At 35.7% G+C, this 16169-nt stretch overlaps 1 protein-coding gene and 2 long non-coding RNA genes across 3 annotated transcripts in view; 1 reads left to right on the top strand and 2 right to left on the bottom strand.

Moving 5' to 3' along the window:
• The window catches only part of Hk (potassium voltage-gated channel subfamily A regulatory beta subunit hyperkinetic), an 82826-nt gene that overhangs the window by 20470 nt on the left and 46187 nt on the right, over positions 1-16169 (top strand). The window lies entirely within an intron of this gene.
• LOC110833442 (uncharacterized) lies at positions 2955-5013 on the bottom strand. The gene is made up of 3 exons (XR_015534318.1): positions 4927-5013; positions 4556-4610; positions 2955-3035 (listed from the first exon to the last, which is right to left on the bottom strand). It is a non-coding gene; the product is annotated as an uncharacterized LOC110833442 (long non-coding RNA).
• Positions 12911-14724, bottom strand: LOC147874419 (uncharacterized). Its single transcript, XR_015534308.1, has 2 exons — positions 14667-14724; positions 12911-13130 (listed from the first exon to the last, which is right to left on the bottom strand). It is a non-coding gene; the product is annotated as an uncharacterized LOC147874419 (long non-coding RNA).

The following is a 16169-nucleotide window of genomic DNA, read 5'->3' on the forward strand; positions in this document are numbered from 1 at the left end:
ATTATCGATCGCTCGCTTTTGTTTTCTCCAAAGTGTATTGGTGCTACTTTTTAAATAGACCCTATAATCTATCGCCATGTTTACATAGCGCAGTTAAAACAATATTGGCATTAAACAAAATGAATCGATCGTCACGAATTATCGATACCTCGCTTTTGTGTTCCAAAAAGTAGGTCGGTGATATTTACCTCTCGCCATGTTAATATAGCGCAGTTAAAACAATATTGTTATTACAGAAGGTGTGATAATAAAATGAATCGAACGTCACGAATTATCGATACCTCGCTTTTGTGTTCCAAAAAGTAGGTCGGTGCTACTTTTCAAAGACCCTATAACCTCTCGCCATGTTGGTGTAGTGCAGTTAAAATAACATTGCAGTCACGAAAGGTGTGTGTATATATTTGTGATAAAATGATAAGATAGAATGAATAAGTAGAATAGAAAAGGGGTATTGAGGATAAAGTACGAAAAGGGAATGACAAAACAGGAATAGGATAAGACCAAGTGAGAGAGTAAATAAACCGTATAAATAAGAAGGAGGAAATAAATTTTGGAGAAGAGCATTGGGAAGAACAAGATGAAAAGGTGGAGTATAATAAAAAGGGATGTATAAAATAGATTGAGAAGAAAAGCCTCATGAAGAAAGGACTTTCGAACATGGCTCCTACAAAGTTTTCACAAACAATGACTTTGTTCGATAATGTTTCGAGAAATCAGCTGGACTTCGACTATCGTATTACATTGCAGTATCGTTGCGAGTCGAAATAAGGGCGCAGTGTCGCTGCTGCCTGCCATCTGTCTTAAGTCTGCAGTAAGCGATGTCGGATCGATGCTGCTCTAGAGTGGCCGAGAAACGAGCTAGAACTTTGTTACTCGTTTTGGGCCGACAGATGTAGCGGTGTTCTTGTCGCTTTGTAACCAAATTGATCATATCACGAGCCATTTTAATCTAGTTCGCTTACATGTAATTTTACATTCGTTAGATTTAGTTTCGTGTAATCTTCTGATACAGGTTTTCGTGCGTTTTTTGGTTATGATAGATTTCAAATTTGCGCTTCTGTTTCAAATGAACGTTGCTGGTTGCCCGAGAAGATATTATTATCAATTCTCCGTTTACTAATGTGAAGAGATATTCCAAGTAATTGACTTCTGATAAACATATACAGATTTCATATTCGTACACAAAATATTTGTGTTTGTGAATTGGATTTATGTAATATGGCCTACAGTGTTGTTGTCTGTGTAACTGGATGTTACAATTTATTGATATGCGGGATTTGTGACAGAAATTGTCTATCGATTACTTTATAAGGTGATTCTAAAAGATATTTCGGTTAAATCGGATATCTGATAGTCTTGTGTAGATTATTCACGATGAATCCAGTGACAAAGAATCACGGTGCTCCATTCCATTTGTCCCTTCTGTAATCGTAATCAGATCATCATTAACACTTTAAAGCCCAGTGGTAAATATATGTACCTCCTGCTTTAAAAATCACGATAACATTTCATTTTGTTTGTGTGTTTCGTATGATTCTCAAATGTAAACAGCGATTATATCCTTAAACATCATCTGCCAGTTGATCTTTGTAATGGTTAAGAGTTGTGTTTTCTTTGCGGTACGGACTGAATTGTTAAATATTATTTCGATGAGCTTCAACTTTGAAATGGTATGCCGATAGACTTCATATATAATGGATCGTAAAACTCGGCTTATGAACTGGCTCTGTCAATTCTATAAGTGCCATTGCTTACGTATGTAATGGCTTAATTTACTAAAATGTCTTTCTTTAATCGAATGTGTTTATGTCTTTTTACGTACATCATATATTTGAGATCCAGTTTAATATTATCCTCCTATCTACACCCAGGTCCCCTAAGAGGTATCTCCCTCCAGATTCTCCGAACAAATTTGGTTTGTTGTGTTGGTTTGCAATGACGTCCCTTAAAATAAATAAATCTATTTCCGATTATATGAAAGGTAATTAACTGTTCTTATAATAGGTCAGTGTTTCTTGTGATTGAACAATTAAAATGTATAAAATAATTAGCTTCTGAAACAAAGTAGCTTGGTATTTCCGATGATAGTACTATAATAAAATTAGACAGTAATTAGATCATGACGTTAATACCAGTAGTATTAAATATTTCAAATTGTCATTCAAAATTAACACTAACGGAATAGATACTTTTATAATTTACAATATTAAAAATTATTTTGTAGCAGCCGTAGTAGCGAACCCTACGTATCTCTCTGTTTATGATTGGGACAAGGACGTTTTTCGCTTTGATAAGTCGGGGAAACACTGGGTAACTACGTAGTGAAATGATAATGACAACGCAACACTGCTGATATTTTGGTTCCATGGTGATAGTTTATTTTACATTGTAACGTAACATTGATATTTGTGTGTTTCCATGCTATAAACTAAAGATAGTGACATACAGATACATAACTCAGATAAATAGCGAACAGAATATTTCAGAATTTAAATAGGGCATGGCTTATAAACTGTACACGTATAGCAGAAATAGTTACATATTAAAAATAAATGTGTTAACAATTGACAACCTATGTTAGATTTGAGATTTGCTTGGCGGTTAAGATGGTGATATTATTCTGGGTGTTTGCTCCGATTGAGATGAACAATAGAGACATAGTTCGTTCGCTGATGTAGTTGAACGTAAATGTTACAGAACTGCAGGAGACACCGCCAAGTGCTAGGATGGAAAGGTTAGGTAAGGGTTTGGGGGTATTTAATATTGCTAACCACCTCGACAAATCAGTTTCTGAGAGATAGGTTCAAGTAGAAATCAAAATTAAAAGAAAACGCAACTGGAAAGTTTGATTATACCAGTACAGACTACAAATTTCTAGTCTTGATTATTTAACAGTTCTCAAATAAATGTTAATCCATTATGGAAAATAAGGTTCCTAGTTGTTATCTACAGTAGAGTCAAGTAATAATCGAAAATCAAGAATCCTGGCGATTTCATCGTTGATGATGTGGACAGTCCAGAAGTAGGCTTTCTCTCTGCATGGAAATTAGATTGAAATATGTTAATGTTCTTAAATACATATTGTATACTAGTTAACTCTTAATATTATTTAAATCTGTTCATTATATTTAAAAATATTGTGGCTCCATACTATCCCAGCCAGTACGTACTTACAACTTCTGTGCTAATACACGGTTACTATTTGAGATCAGACCCTGTGTAATCTTTTAGGTTGTGTGCCTACACATTCTTGGTTAAACTTTATTTGATATTTATAGTGTAATATAATTTCGTACATTGCTACTTTCTAATTCTTTACTCCAAACCGATATGTCATTAATTTTAATTCTTGCGTATGTAAAAATATAAACTTTTGGTGCTACAAATATATTTTATTAAATTATTTTTAAGTATATATATTTGCAGTTACTGATAATTTCCCGTCATAACCTCAAATGCTATGCTTAACAAACACAATTATTGTACTTTAAACATGTAGTAATTATACAACCCATTTACATATTATGTGTTAAAGTAAATTCTTTTTTTTTTCTCGTTTTGCTTGGGTGAAAACTAGAAGAACGCTATTTAACGGCGTGGTAATGCCTCGACTTAAGGCCACCCCCTCCTTGTTATTTCAGTTGGCTGTTGTATGGCCCAGCAAAGGCCAGACTTCGTAAGAAACGGAATGAACTGTATTAGTCGTTATGAAAAGATGAAGTAGTTTACATCATACAAAAGAAATTACACTGAAGATAACAATTATTCGAAAACCAACCACCACAAAAAACAACAACAAGGAATGCACAAGATGGTGCCGTTGTAATACACACAATATTACCATAGCCGTCAGTGCTTTATTGTCAAAGACATTAGGAAATGTAGGCTCCAAAATGTTATAACAGTTTTGTAGTGCTCCATCTAGGTTTTCAGTTCATGAATGCTAAATGTTTATGTCCTGTTCTGAATACCACATTTCTAGCGGGACGTACGAACAGTGATCCCCAGTATAAAAACTGATAACATCCAAACTCTACTCTCGTTATTGGGTAATACAACATAAGAATTCCTTTGTATCGTGGTATGTAAAAACGTGTTCAATTTTTCTACAGATCTTATTTTAAAAATTTTACTTTCCGATAAATACTTATACGGTTATACTAAGGATGAACGCAGAAACGTACTTAATACTTTGTGTGAAGCGTCTTTTATTGCTATTTAATCTGAAGGAAAATTTGAATGTGTCGACAAATTTCAGTATAAACTATCAAGTAACAAAATTTAATTTATTTTTTCTCAACAGCTCTGAATGAAAATTTGAATTCTTCGTGTGCCTAGCTGTCGGAAGGAGGCTTGTCGAAGCCAATAGATGTATCGTTTTAAATATTCGTTGCAAACGCGCTAGAAATTAGCTTTGCCTCTGGTGGTATTGTGTGAAAATGCACCATTGGTTCAGAATGTATTTTATTTGTGCTGACCCTCATAAAAAAAGGAAGAGAGGATAGAAATATTAAAACCAGTGCAAAATATATGCAATGTATCGATGTGAACTTACTAAGGTTAAGAAGATCCTCCGATATCTCGATCAGTATCGATGGGTTTACTTTCAGCTGTAAAATACGAAATGTTATTCATACCACTTAGATCCATGGTTTTTATAATTATGTTAAACTCTTTCATTGTTATGATTATTTAATTCCTTAAAACATTAATAAATCTGAAAACTCCATAATTTTTACACAAAATGACGTGTGTCTTTTGCACTCTTGCCATGGCAACGGCTCTAACAACACACCCATTCATAAATAAGTATTATCCCATAAGCCACAAAATCTCTTTACAGCATTAATGATGACCAACCAATCGGCGTTGTTTATGGAGAGATATAAAACAGAAATAAACCAATAAAGATGAATTTATGCTTACCTGCTAATGCGAAAAGAATTGCAGAAGCAATTACCACAAGGAATACACGTGCCTTCAGCATTTTTCCTTTTTGTTCGTGTCTGCGAATGCTTCTGCAACAATTTGTGTACTTTTATATGACGGACAAAGGAAGTGGATAAATGGGTAATACGTCGTTATCATAAGTTTCACTGATTATTTCTAGCTGCTTAACTAAAAATACGTATTTTTTTTAAAAAAAATTAAGTGGGTCGAGGTTCATATTTCTTATTTATGTAGGTCACCTTATACGTGACTTACGGTATCTGTCCGAAAATGTTGTTTGTATTTTGGCCTTGTAACCTTTTTGTGGTAATTGGTATGTTTTAGGGTCGTCGCGGTATTATCAAGCCTGCCTATGTAATAAGTCACATACGCAGGCTTGTTGAAACCATCGGGCTTTGAAAATATTTTACCCTGACGATGGCAGCTACAGTGATATCGAAATTACATAAGTTTTATGAAGACTCCATTTATTTTGTGAGATTTTAGGTTCTCATGGTGGTGAGTATAAAGATGTTACGCCGTGTAGTCTGGTAGAATTTTACCGATGTTTCAGATGTGATTGTTGCCTCCATCATCAGGGCGATTGTTTGTTAGAAAAATTAATAATAAGAGGAATTTTAACATTTTCACTGCGCAGAGTGTCGACTTTCGTAACCACACAGCAGTAGTGCCAAGCGTTGAGAAAAAAAATCCTATATAAACTAAACTATTCAACGATAAACTTCCAAAAATCTTCATCGAATCCAGTAATATAACTTTTTTGGGCTTATGATATTAGTGATGACATCTGGGTTGTTCCAGAGAACAAACGTTGCTTTCCAATATTATTACGTTGCCTTGTCTCAATCAATTCTGCGTCTTAAACCTCCCTGGGCTGTCTATCATGAATCCAACAACTTCGCGGATCCCACAGACATCTTATATATATAAATATATATATATATATATATATATATATACGAGGTGCGATCGGAAAGTTTCAAGACTGCGCCTATAAAAACCCGTACACTTATCTCAGGTATTAAATTCATCCATCACCCTCGAAGTAGTTGCTCTGGGAGTGAACACAACGATCCCAGCGCCGCTGCCAAGCCTGGAAGCATCCCTGGAAATCTTTCTTTGTCAGCCTGTCAAGCACCATCTGCGATTCTGCCTGAATCTCTTCTATCGTCTCAAATCTCCTTCCCTTTAGCTGAATTTTCATCTTTGGGAAGAGGAAGAAGTCACACGGCGAATAAGGAGGGTGCGGGATGACGGCCATGGTGTTTGAGGCCAAAAACTGCAGAACTTTGAGGGCGGTGTGCGCTGGCGCGTTGTCATGATGCGTCGCATGTGGATTTCTTCCTTTAGAATCAGCTGACAGGTCCCATAGCCTATCCCAACAATGTCGCACAAGTCGTTGATGGTACGACGTCGATCTTCGTGAATGGCCTGCCGAATCTTCGTAACATTTTCGGGCGTTGTGCTCGAAGACGGTCGTCCACAACGCTCGTCATCATCGACAGAGTTTCGGCCATTTTTAAAACGTGAATGCCACACAAAAGTTTGTGCACGACCCATTGCGGAGTCCCCAAATGCTTGCTTTAGCATTTCATAGGTTTCCGTAGCCGTTTTGGCGAGTCTTTGGCAAAATTTGATTTGTTCATGAAAATCCGCCATTCCGAAATCGCAGGAGGGTCGGTGTATTGCACTACCAAAACGCCCGTAACTAAGAAACAAATGCTAATTCGGTGATGCCGGCTGGCACACTGATTCACTATGAATGTAGGCCGCAACCCCTAAAGGCAGAAGCTCGTACTACATCCGGTTCGCCCTCTTTTGACACAGTCTGGAAAATTTCTGATCGCACCTCGTACATCATGTATTTGAGATCCAGTTTAATATTATCCTCCTATCTACACCCAGGTCCCCTAAGAGGTATCTCCCTCCATATTCTCCGAACAAATTTGGTTTGTTGTGTCAGTTTGCAATGACGTCTCTTATACGAATAAATCTATTTCCGATTATATAAAAGGTAATTAACTGTTCTTATAATAGGTCAGTGTTTTTTGTGATTGAACAATTAAAATGTATAAAATAATTAGCTTCTGAAACAAAGTAGCTTGATATTTCCGATGATAGTACTATAATAAAATTAGACAGTAATTAGATCATGACGTTAATACCAGTAGTATTAAATATTTCAAATTGTCATTCAAAATTAACACGAACGGAATGGATACTTTTATAATTTTACAATATTAAAAATTATTTTGTAGGAGCCGTAGTAGCGAACCCTACGTATCTCTCTGTTTATGATTGGGACAAGGACGTTTTTCGCTTTGATAAGTCGGGGAAACACTGGGTAACTACGTAGTGAAATGATAATGACAACGCAACACTGCTGATATTTTGGTTCCATGGTGATAGTTTATTTTACAATGTAACTTATCATTTATATTTGTGTGTTTCCATGCTATAAACTAAAGATAGTGACATACAGATAAACCGTTAAAGTTACATAACTCAGGTAAATAGCGAACAGAATATTTCAGAATTTAAATAGGGCATGGCTTATCAACTGTACACGTATAGCAGAAATAGTTACATATTAAAAATAAATGTGTTAACAATTGACAACCTATGTTAGATTTGAGATTTGCTTGGCGGTTAAGATGGTGATATTATTCTGGGTGTTTGCTCCGATTGAGATGAACAATAGAGACATAGTTCGTTCGCTGATGTAGTTGAACGTAAATGTTACAGAACTGCAGGAGACACCGCCAAGTGCTAGGATGGAAAGGTTAGGTAAGGGTTTGGGGGTATTTAATATTGCTAACCACCTCGACAAATCAGTTTCTGAGAGATAGGTTCAAGTAGAAATGAAAATTAAAAGAAAACGCAACTGGAAAGTTTGATTATACCAGTACAGACTACAAATTTCTAGTCTTGTTTATTTAACAGTTCTCAAATAAATGTTAATCCATTATGGAAAATAAGGTTCCTAGTTGTTATCTACAGTAGAGTCAAGTAATAATGAAGTTCCAGTTTTTAATATTACATCGAAAATCAAGAATCCTGGCGATGTCATCGTTGATGATGTGGACAGTCCAGAAGTAGGCTTTCTCCCTGCATGGAAATTAGATTGAAATATGTTAATGTTCTTAAATACATATTATATACTAGTTAACTCTTAATATTATTTAAATCTGTTCATTATATTTAAAAATATTGTGGCTCCATACTATCCCAGCCAGTACGTACTTACAACTTCTGTGCTAATACACGGTTACTATTTGAGATCAGACCCTGTGTAATCTTTTAGGTTGTGTGCCTACACATTCTTGGTTAAACTTTATTTGATATTTATAGTGTAATATAATTTCGTACATTGATACTTTCTAATTCTTTACTCCAAACCGATATGTCATTAATTTTAATTCTTGCGTATGTAAAAATATAAACTTTTGGTGCTACAAATATATTTTATTAAATTATTTTTAAGTATATATATTTGCAGTTACTGATAATTTCCTGTCATAACCTCAAATGCTATGCTTAACAAACACAATTATTGTACTTTAAACATGTAGTAATTTTACAACCCATTTACATATTATGTGTTAAAGTAAATTCTTTTTTTTTCTCGTTTTGCTTGGGTGAAAACTAGAAGAACGCTATTTAACGGCGTGGTAATGCCTCGACTTAAGGCCACCCCCACCTTGTTATTTCAGTTGGCTGTTGTATGGCCCAGCAAAGGCCAGACTTCGTAAGAAACGGAATGAACTGTATTAGTCGTTATGAAAAGATGAAGTAGTTTACATCATACAAAAGAAATTACACTGAAGATAACAATTATTCGAAAACCAACCACCACAAAAAACAACAACAAGGAATGCACAAGATGGTGCCGTTGTAATACACACAATATTACCATAGCCGTCAGTGCTTTATTGTCAAAGACATTAGGAAATGTAGGCTCCAAAATGTTATAACAATTTTGTAGTGCTCCATCTAGGTTTTCAGTTCATGAATGCTAAATGTTTATGTCCTGTTCTGAATACCACATTTCTAGCGGGACGTACGAACAGTGATCGCCAGTATAAAAACTGATAAAATCCAAACTCTACTCTCGTTATTGGGTAATACAACATAAAAATTCCTTTGTATCGTGGTATGTAAAAACGTGTTCAATTTTTCTACAGATCTTATTTTAAAAATTCTACATTCCGATAAATACTTATACGGTTATACTGAGGATGAACGCAGAAACGTACGTAATACTTTGTGTGAAGCGTCTTTTATTGCTATGTAATCTGAAGGAAAATTTGAATGTGTCGACAAATTTCAGTATAAACTATCAAGTATCAAAATTTAATTTATTTTTTCTGAACAGCTCTGAATGAAAATTTGAATTCTTCGTGTGCCTAGCTATCGGAAGGAGGCTTGTCGAAGCCAATAGATGTATCGTTTTAAATATTCGTTGCAAACGCGCTAGAAATTAGCTTTGCCTCTGGTGGTATTGTGTGAAAATGCACCATTTGTTCAGAATGTATTTTATTTGTGCTGACCCTCATAAAAAAAGGAAGAGAGGATAGAAATATTAAAACCAGTGCAAAATATATGCAATGTATCGATGTGAACTTACTAAGGTTAAGAAGATCCTCCGATATCTCGATCAGTATCGATGGGTTTACTTTCAGCTGTAAAATACGAAATGTTATTTCATACCACTTAGATCCATGGTTTTTATAATTATGTTAAACTCTTTCATTGTTATGATTATTTAATAGCGTAAAACATTAAGAAAGCTGAAAAAAATTGCATAAGAAATTCCATTATTTTTATAATTATTTAATTTTTTAAAACTTTAATAAATCTGAAAACTCCATAATTTTTACACAAAATGACGTGTGTCTTTTGCACTCTTGCCATGGCAACGGCTGTAATAACACACCCATTCATAAATAAGTATTATCCCATAAGCCACAAAATCTCTTTACAGCATTAATGATGACCAACCAATCGGCGTTGTTTATGGAGAGATATAAAATAGAAATAAACCAATAAAGATGAATTTATGCTTACCTGCTAATGCGAAAAGAATTGCAGAAGCAATTACCACAAGGAATACACGTGCCTTCAGCATTTTTCCTTTTTGTTCGTGTCTGCGAATGCTTCTGCAACAATTTGTGTACTTTTATATGACGGACAAAGGAAGTGGATAAATGGGTAATACGTCGTTATCATAAGTTTCACTGATTATTTCTAGCTGCTTAACTACAAATACGTATTTTTTTAAAAAAAATTAAGTGGGTCGAGGTTCATATTTCTTATTTATGTAGGTCACCTTATACGTGACTTACGGTATCTGTCCGAAAATTTTGTTTGTATTTTGGCCTTGTATCCTTTTTGTGGTAATTGGTATGTTTTTAAGTTATCGCGGTATTATCAAGCCTTCCTATGTAATAAGTCACATACGCAGTCTTGTTGATACCATCGGGTTTTGAAAATATTTTACCCTGACGATGGCAGCTACAGTGATATCGAAATTACATAAGTTTTATGAAGACTCCATTCATTTTGTGAGATTTTAGGTTCTCATGGTGGTGAGTATAAAGATGTTACGCCGTGTAGTCTGGTAGAATTTTACCGACGTTTCAGATGTGATTGTTGCCTCCATCATCAGGGCGATTGTTTGTTAGAAAAATTAATAATAAGAGGAATTTTAACATTTCCACTGCGCAGAGTGTCGACTTTCGTAACCTAACAGCAGTAGTGCCAAGCGTTGAGAAAAAAAATCCTATATAAACTAAACTATTCAACGATAAACTTCCAAAAATATTCATCGAATCCAGTAATATAACTTTTTTGGGCTTATGAAATTAGTGATGACATCTGGGTTGTTCCAGAGAACAAACGTTGCTTTCCAATTTTATTACGTTGCCTTGTCTCAATCAATTCTCCGTCTTAAACCTCCCTGGGATGTCTATCATGAATCCAACAACTTCGCGGATCCCACAGACATCTTATATATATAAATACATATATATATATATATATACATGGTGCGATCGGAAAGTTTCCAGACTTCGCTTATAAAAACCCGTACACTTATCTCAGGTATTAAATTCATCCATCACCCTCGACGTAGTTCCCCTGGGAGTGAACACTACGATCCCAGCGCCGCTGCCAAGCCTGGAAGCATCCCTGGAAATCTTTCTTTGTCAGCCTGTCAAGCACCATCTGCGATTCTGCCTGAATCTCTTCTATCGTCTCAAATCTCCTTCCCTTTAGCTGAATTTTCATCTTTGGGAAGAGAAGGAAGTCACACGGCGAATAAGGAGGGTGCGGAATGACGGCCATGGTGTTTGAGGTCAAAAACTGCCGAACTTTGAGGGCGGTGTGCGCTGGCGCGTTGTCATGATGCGTCGCATGTGGAGTTCTTCCTTTAGAATCAGCTGACAGGTCCCATAGCCTATCCCAACAATGTCGCACAAGTCGTTGATGGTACGACGTCGATCTTCGTGAATGGCCTGCCGAATCTTCGACACATTTTCGGGCGTTGTGCTCGAAGATGGTCGTCCAGAACGCTCGTCATCATCGACAGAGGTTCGGCCATTTTTAAAACGTGAATGCCACACAAACGTTTGTGCACGACCCATTGCGGACTCCCCAAATGCTTGCTTTAGCATTTCATAGGTTTCCGTAGCCGTTTTGGCGAGTCTTTGGCAAAATTTGATGCACACGCCATTCCGAAATCGCAGGAGGGTCGGTGTATTGCACTACCAAAACGCCCGTAACTAAGAAACAAATGCTAATTCGATGATGTCGGCTGGCACACTGATTCACTATGAATGTAGGCCGCACCCCCTAAAGACAGAAGCTCGTACTACATCGTGTTCGCCCTCTATTGACACAGTCTGGAAAATGTCTGATCGCACCTCGTACATCATGTATTTGAGATCCAGTTTAATATTATCCTCCGATCTACACCCTGGTCCCCTAAGAGGTATCTCCCTCCAGATTCTTCGAACAAATTTGGTGTGTTGTGTTGGTTTGCAATGACGTCCCTTAAAATAAATAAAACTATTTCCGATTATATGAAAGGTAATTAACTGTTCTAATAATAGGTCAGTGTTTCTTGTGATTGAACAATTAAAATGTATAAAATAATTAGCTTCTGAAACAAAGTAGCTTGGTATTTCCGATGATAGTACTATAATAAAATTAGACAATAATTAGATCATGACGTTAATACCAGTAGTATTAAATATTTCAAATTGTCATTCAAAATTAACACGAACGGAATGGATACTTTTATAATTTATAATATTGAAATTATTTTGTAGCAGCCGTAGTAGCGAACCCTACGCATCTCTCTGTTTATGATTGGGACAAGGACGTTTTTCGCTTTGATAGTCGGGGAAACACTGGGTAACTACGTAGTGAAATGATAATGACAACGCAACACTGCTGATATTTTGGTTCCATGGTGATAGTTTATTTTACAATGTAACTTATCATTGATATTTGTGTGTTTCCATGCTATAAACTAAAGATAGTGACATACAGATAAACCGTTAAAGTTACATAACTCAGGTAAATAGCGAACAGAATATTTCAGAATTTAAATAGGGCATGGCTTATAAACTGTACACGTACAGCAGAAATAGTTACATATTAAAAATAAATGTGTTAACAATTGACAACCTATGTTAGATTTGAGATTTGCTTGGCGGTTAAGATGGTGATATTATTCTGGGTGTTTGCTCCGATTGAGATGAACAATAGAGACATAGTTCGTTCGCTGATGTAGTTGAACGTAAATGTTACAGAACTGCAGGAGACACCGCCAAGTGCTAGGATGTAAAGGTTAGGTAAGGGTTTGGGGGTATTTAATATTGCTAACCACCTCGACAAATCAGTTTCTGAGAGATCGGTTCAAGTAGAAATGAAAATTAAAAGAAAACGCAATTGGAAAGTTTGATTATACCAGTACAGACTACAAATTTCTAGTCTTGTTTATTTAACAGTTCTCAAATAAATGTTAATCCATTATGGAAAATAAGGTTCCTAGTTGTTATCTACAGTAGAGTCAAGTAATAATGAAGTTGCAGTTTTTAGTATTACATCGAAAATCAAGAATCCTGGCGATTTCATCGTTGATGATGTGGATAGTCCAGAAGTAGGCTTTCTCCCTGCATGGAAATTAGATTGAAATATGTTAATGTTCTTAAATACATATTATATACTAGTTAACTCTTAATATTATTTAAATCTGTTCATTATATTTAAAAATATTGTGGCTCCATACTATCCCAGCCAGTACGTACTTACAACTTCTGTGCTAATACACGGTTACTATTTGAGATCAGACCCTGTGTAATCTTTTAGGTTGTGTGCCTACACATTCTTGGTTAAACTTTATTTGATATTTATAGTGTAATATAATTTCGTACATTGCTACTTTCTAATTCTTTACTCCCAACTGATATGTCATTAATTTTAAGTATTGCGTATGTAAAAATATAAACTTTTGGTGCTACAAATATATTTTATTAAATTATTTTTAAGTATATATATTTGCAGTTACTGATAATTTCCCGTCATAACCTCAAATGCTATGCTTAACAAACACAATTATTGTACTTTAAACATGTAGTAATTTTACAACCCATTTACATATTATGTGTTAAAGTAAATTCTTTTTTTTTCTCGTTTTGCTTGGGTGAAAACTAGAAGAACGCTATTTAACGGCGTGGTAATGCCTCGACTTAAGGCCACCCCCTCCTTGTTATTTCAGTTGGCTGTTGTATGTCCCAGCAAAGGCCAGACTTCGTAAGAAACGGAATGAACTGTATTAGTCGTTATGAAAAGATGAAGTAGTTTACATCATACAAAAGAAATTACACTGAAGAAAACAATTATTCGAAAACCAACCACCACAAAAAACAACAACAAGGAATGCACAAAATGGTGCCGTTGTAATACACACAATATTACCATAGCCGTCAGTGCTTTATTGTCAAAGACATTAGGAAATGTAGGCTCCAAAATGTTATAACAGTTTTGTAGTGCTCCATCTAGGTTTTCAGTTCATGAATGCTAAATGTTTATGTCCTGTTCTGAATACCACATTTCCAGCGGGACGTACGAACAGTGATCCACAGTATAAAAACTGATAACATCCAAACTCTACTCTCGTTATTGGGTAATACAACATAAGAATTCCTTTGTATCGTGGTATGTAAAAACGTGTTCAATTTTTCTACAGATCTTATTTTAAAAATTTTACTTTCCGATAAATACTTATACGGTTATACTGAGGATGAACGCAGAAACGTACTTAATACTTTGTGTGAAGCGTCTTTTATTGCTATTTAATCTGAAGGAAAATTTGAATGTGTCGACAAATTTCAGTATAAACTATCAAGTAACAAAATTTAATTTATTTTTTCTGAACAGCTCTGAATGAAAATTTGAATTCTTCGTGTGCCTAGCTGTCGGAAGGAGGCTTGTCGAAGCCAATAGATGTATCGTTTTAAATATTCGTTGCAAACGCGCCAGAAATTAGCTTTGCCTCTGGTAGTATTGTGTGAAAATCCACCATTGGTTCAGAATGTATTTTATTTGTGCTGGGTGACACTCCAAGAATGACCCTCCGAAAAAAGGAAGAGAGGATAGGAATAATAAAACCAGTGCAAAATATATGCAATGTATCGATGTGAACTTACTAAGGTTAAGAAGATCCTCCGATATCTCGATCAGTATCGATGGGTTTACTTTCAGCTGTAAAATACGAAATGTTATTCATACCACTTAGATCCATGGTTTTTATAATTTTTTTAAACTCTTTCACTGTTATGATTATTTAATTCCTTAAAACTTTAATAAATCTGAAAACTCCATAATTTTTACACAAAATGACGTGTGTCAAATAAATCTAAATGTGTGTAAATGAATAAAATGTAAATTTTGCATTTTTATGCATAACTGTATTCCCTGTGTTAAATGTAAATGTTATTTAGACTTTAATAGTATTGGTTAGCAGTCTAATTTTATATATCACTTCAGTTGACTCATAGAAATATGGTACGTTATTCGTCATCAGATTATATATTACCGTTACAATTCCTTTGAATCTTTTTGTTTTACTATCCTATATCTTACATTTTCCTTGCAAATCAAAATTCTGTTTTCCTATATTTTCGAGGAAATATCTATTAGTACAGATCATTATAATAAAATTGATCTCTTGATTATAAAGTATCAATTTATAAGTCTCAAATTTAATGTGATTTTCACAGCACTCTGAATATAATTAACAGGAGACAAACAATTTATAGTGTCGTCCCCCTCTCTCTCAAAAAAAACCCCTGTCTCTCATTGTATTCATTTTCGTCGGCCTAGCCCAGTCTTGTACAAAGCCAAACTGCTTCTTCCGTTTGGTGTTAAAAATTTTTTTGGGCTTATGAAATTAGTGATGACATCTGGGTTGTTCCAGAGAACAAACGTTAAAAAGTAAAGTTTGTCCCACTATACGCCATGTAGGCGTTTGGGGTGAGAGGAGGGTATAGCTCCTCTCTTCCTTGACCTCGGCACTAGATGGGGGTGAGTGGTCAGCATCATGCCCCGGCCGGCTTTACCCCCGGGAAAGGATCCCAGTACCCATTGTAGAGGAGGCTGGGTGGGCCCCAGAGCCGGTCTGGACGCAGAGGCTAGAGGAAAAATCCTCTGCCCCCGTCGGGGATCGAACCCCGGTCGTCCAGCCCGTAGCTAGTCACTATACTGACTGAGCTATCCCGGCTCATAGAGAACAAACGTTCCTTTCCAATATTATTACGTTGCCTTGTCTCAATCAATTCTCCGTCTTAAACCTCCCTGGACTGTTTATCATGAATCCAACAACTTCGCGGATCCCACAGACATCTTATATATATATATATATATATATATATATATATATATATATATATATACACGCGGTGCGATCGGAAAGTTTCAAGACTGCGCCTATAAAAACCCGTACACTTATCTCAGGTATTAAATTCATCCATCACCCTCGAAGTAGTTCCCCTGGGAGTGAACACAACGATCCCAGCGCCGCTGCCAAGCCTGGAAGCATCCCTGGAAATCTTTATTTGTCAGCCTGTCAAGCACCATATGCGATTCTGCCTGAATCTCTTCTATCGTCTGAAATCTCCTTCCCTTTAGCTGAATTTTCATCTTTGGGAAGA

Source organism: Zootermopsis nevadensis, unplaced genomic scaffold (assembly GCF_977971745.1).
Source record: "Zootermopsis nevadensis isolate Lab colony 2312 unplaced genomic scaffold, Znev_1.0 Znev_ptg000009l, whole genome shotgun sequence".
Taxonomy (NCBI): Eukaryota; Metazoa; Arthropoda; class Insecta; order Blattodea; family Termopsidae; genus Zootermopsis; species Zootermopsis nevadensis.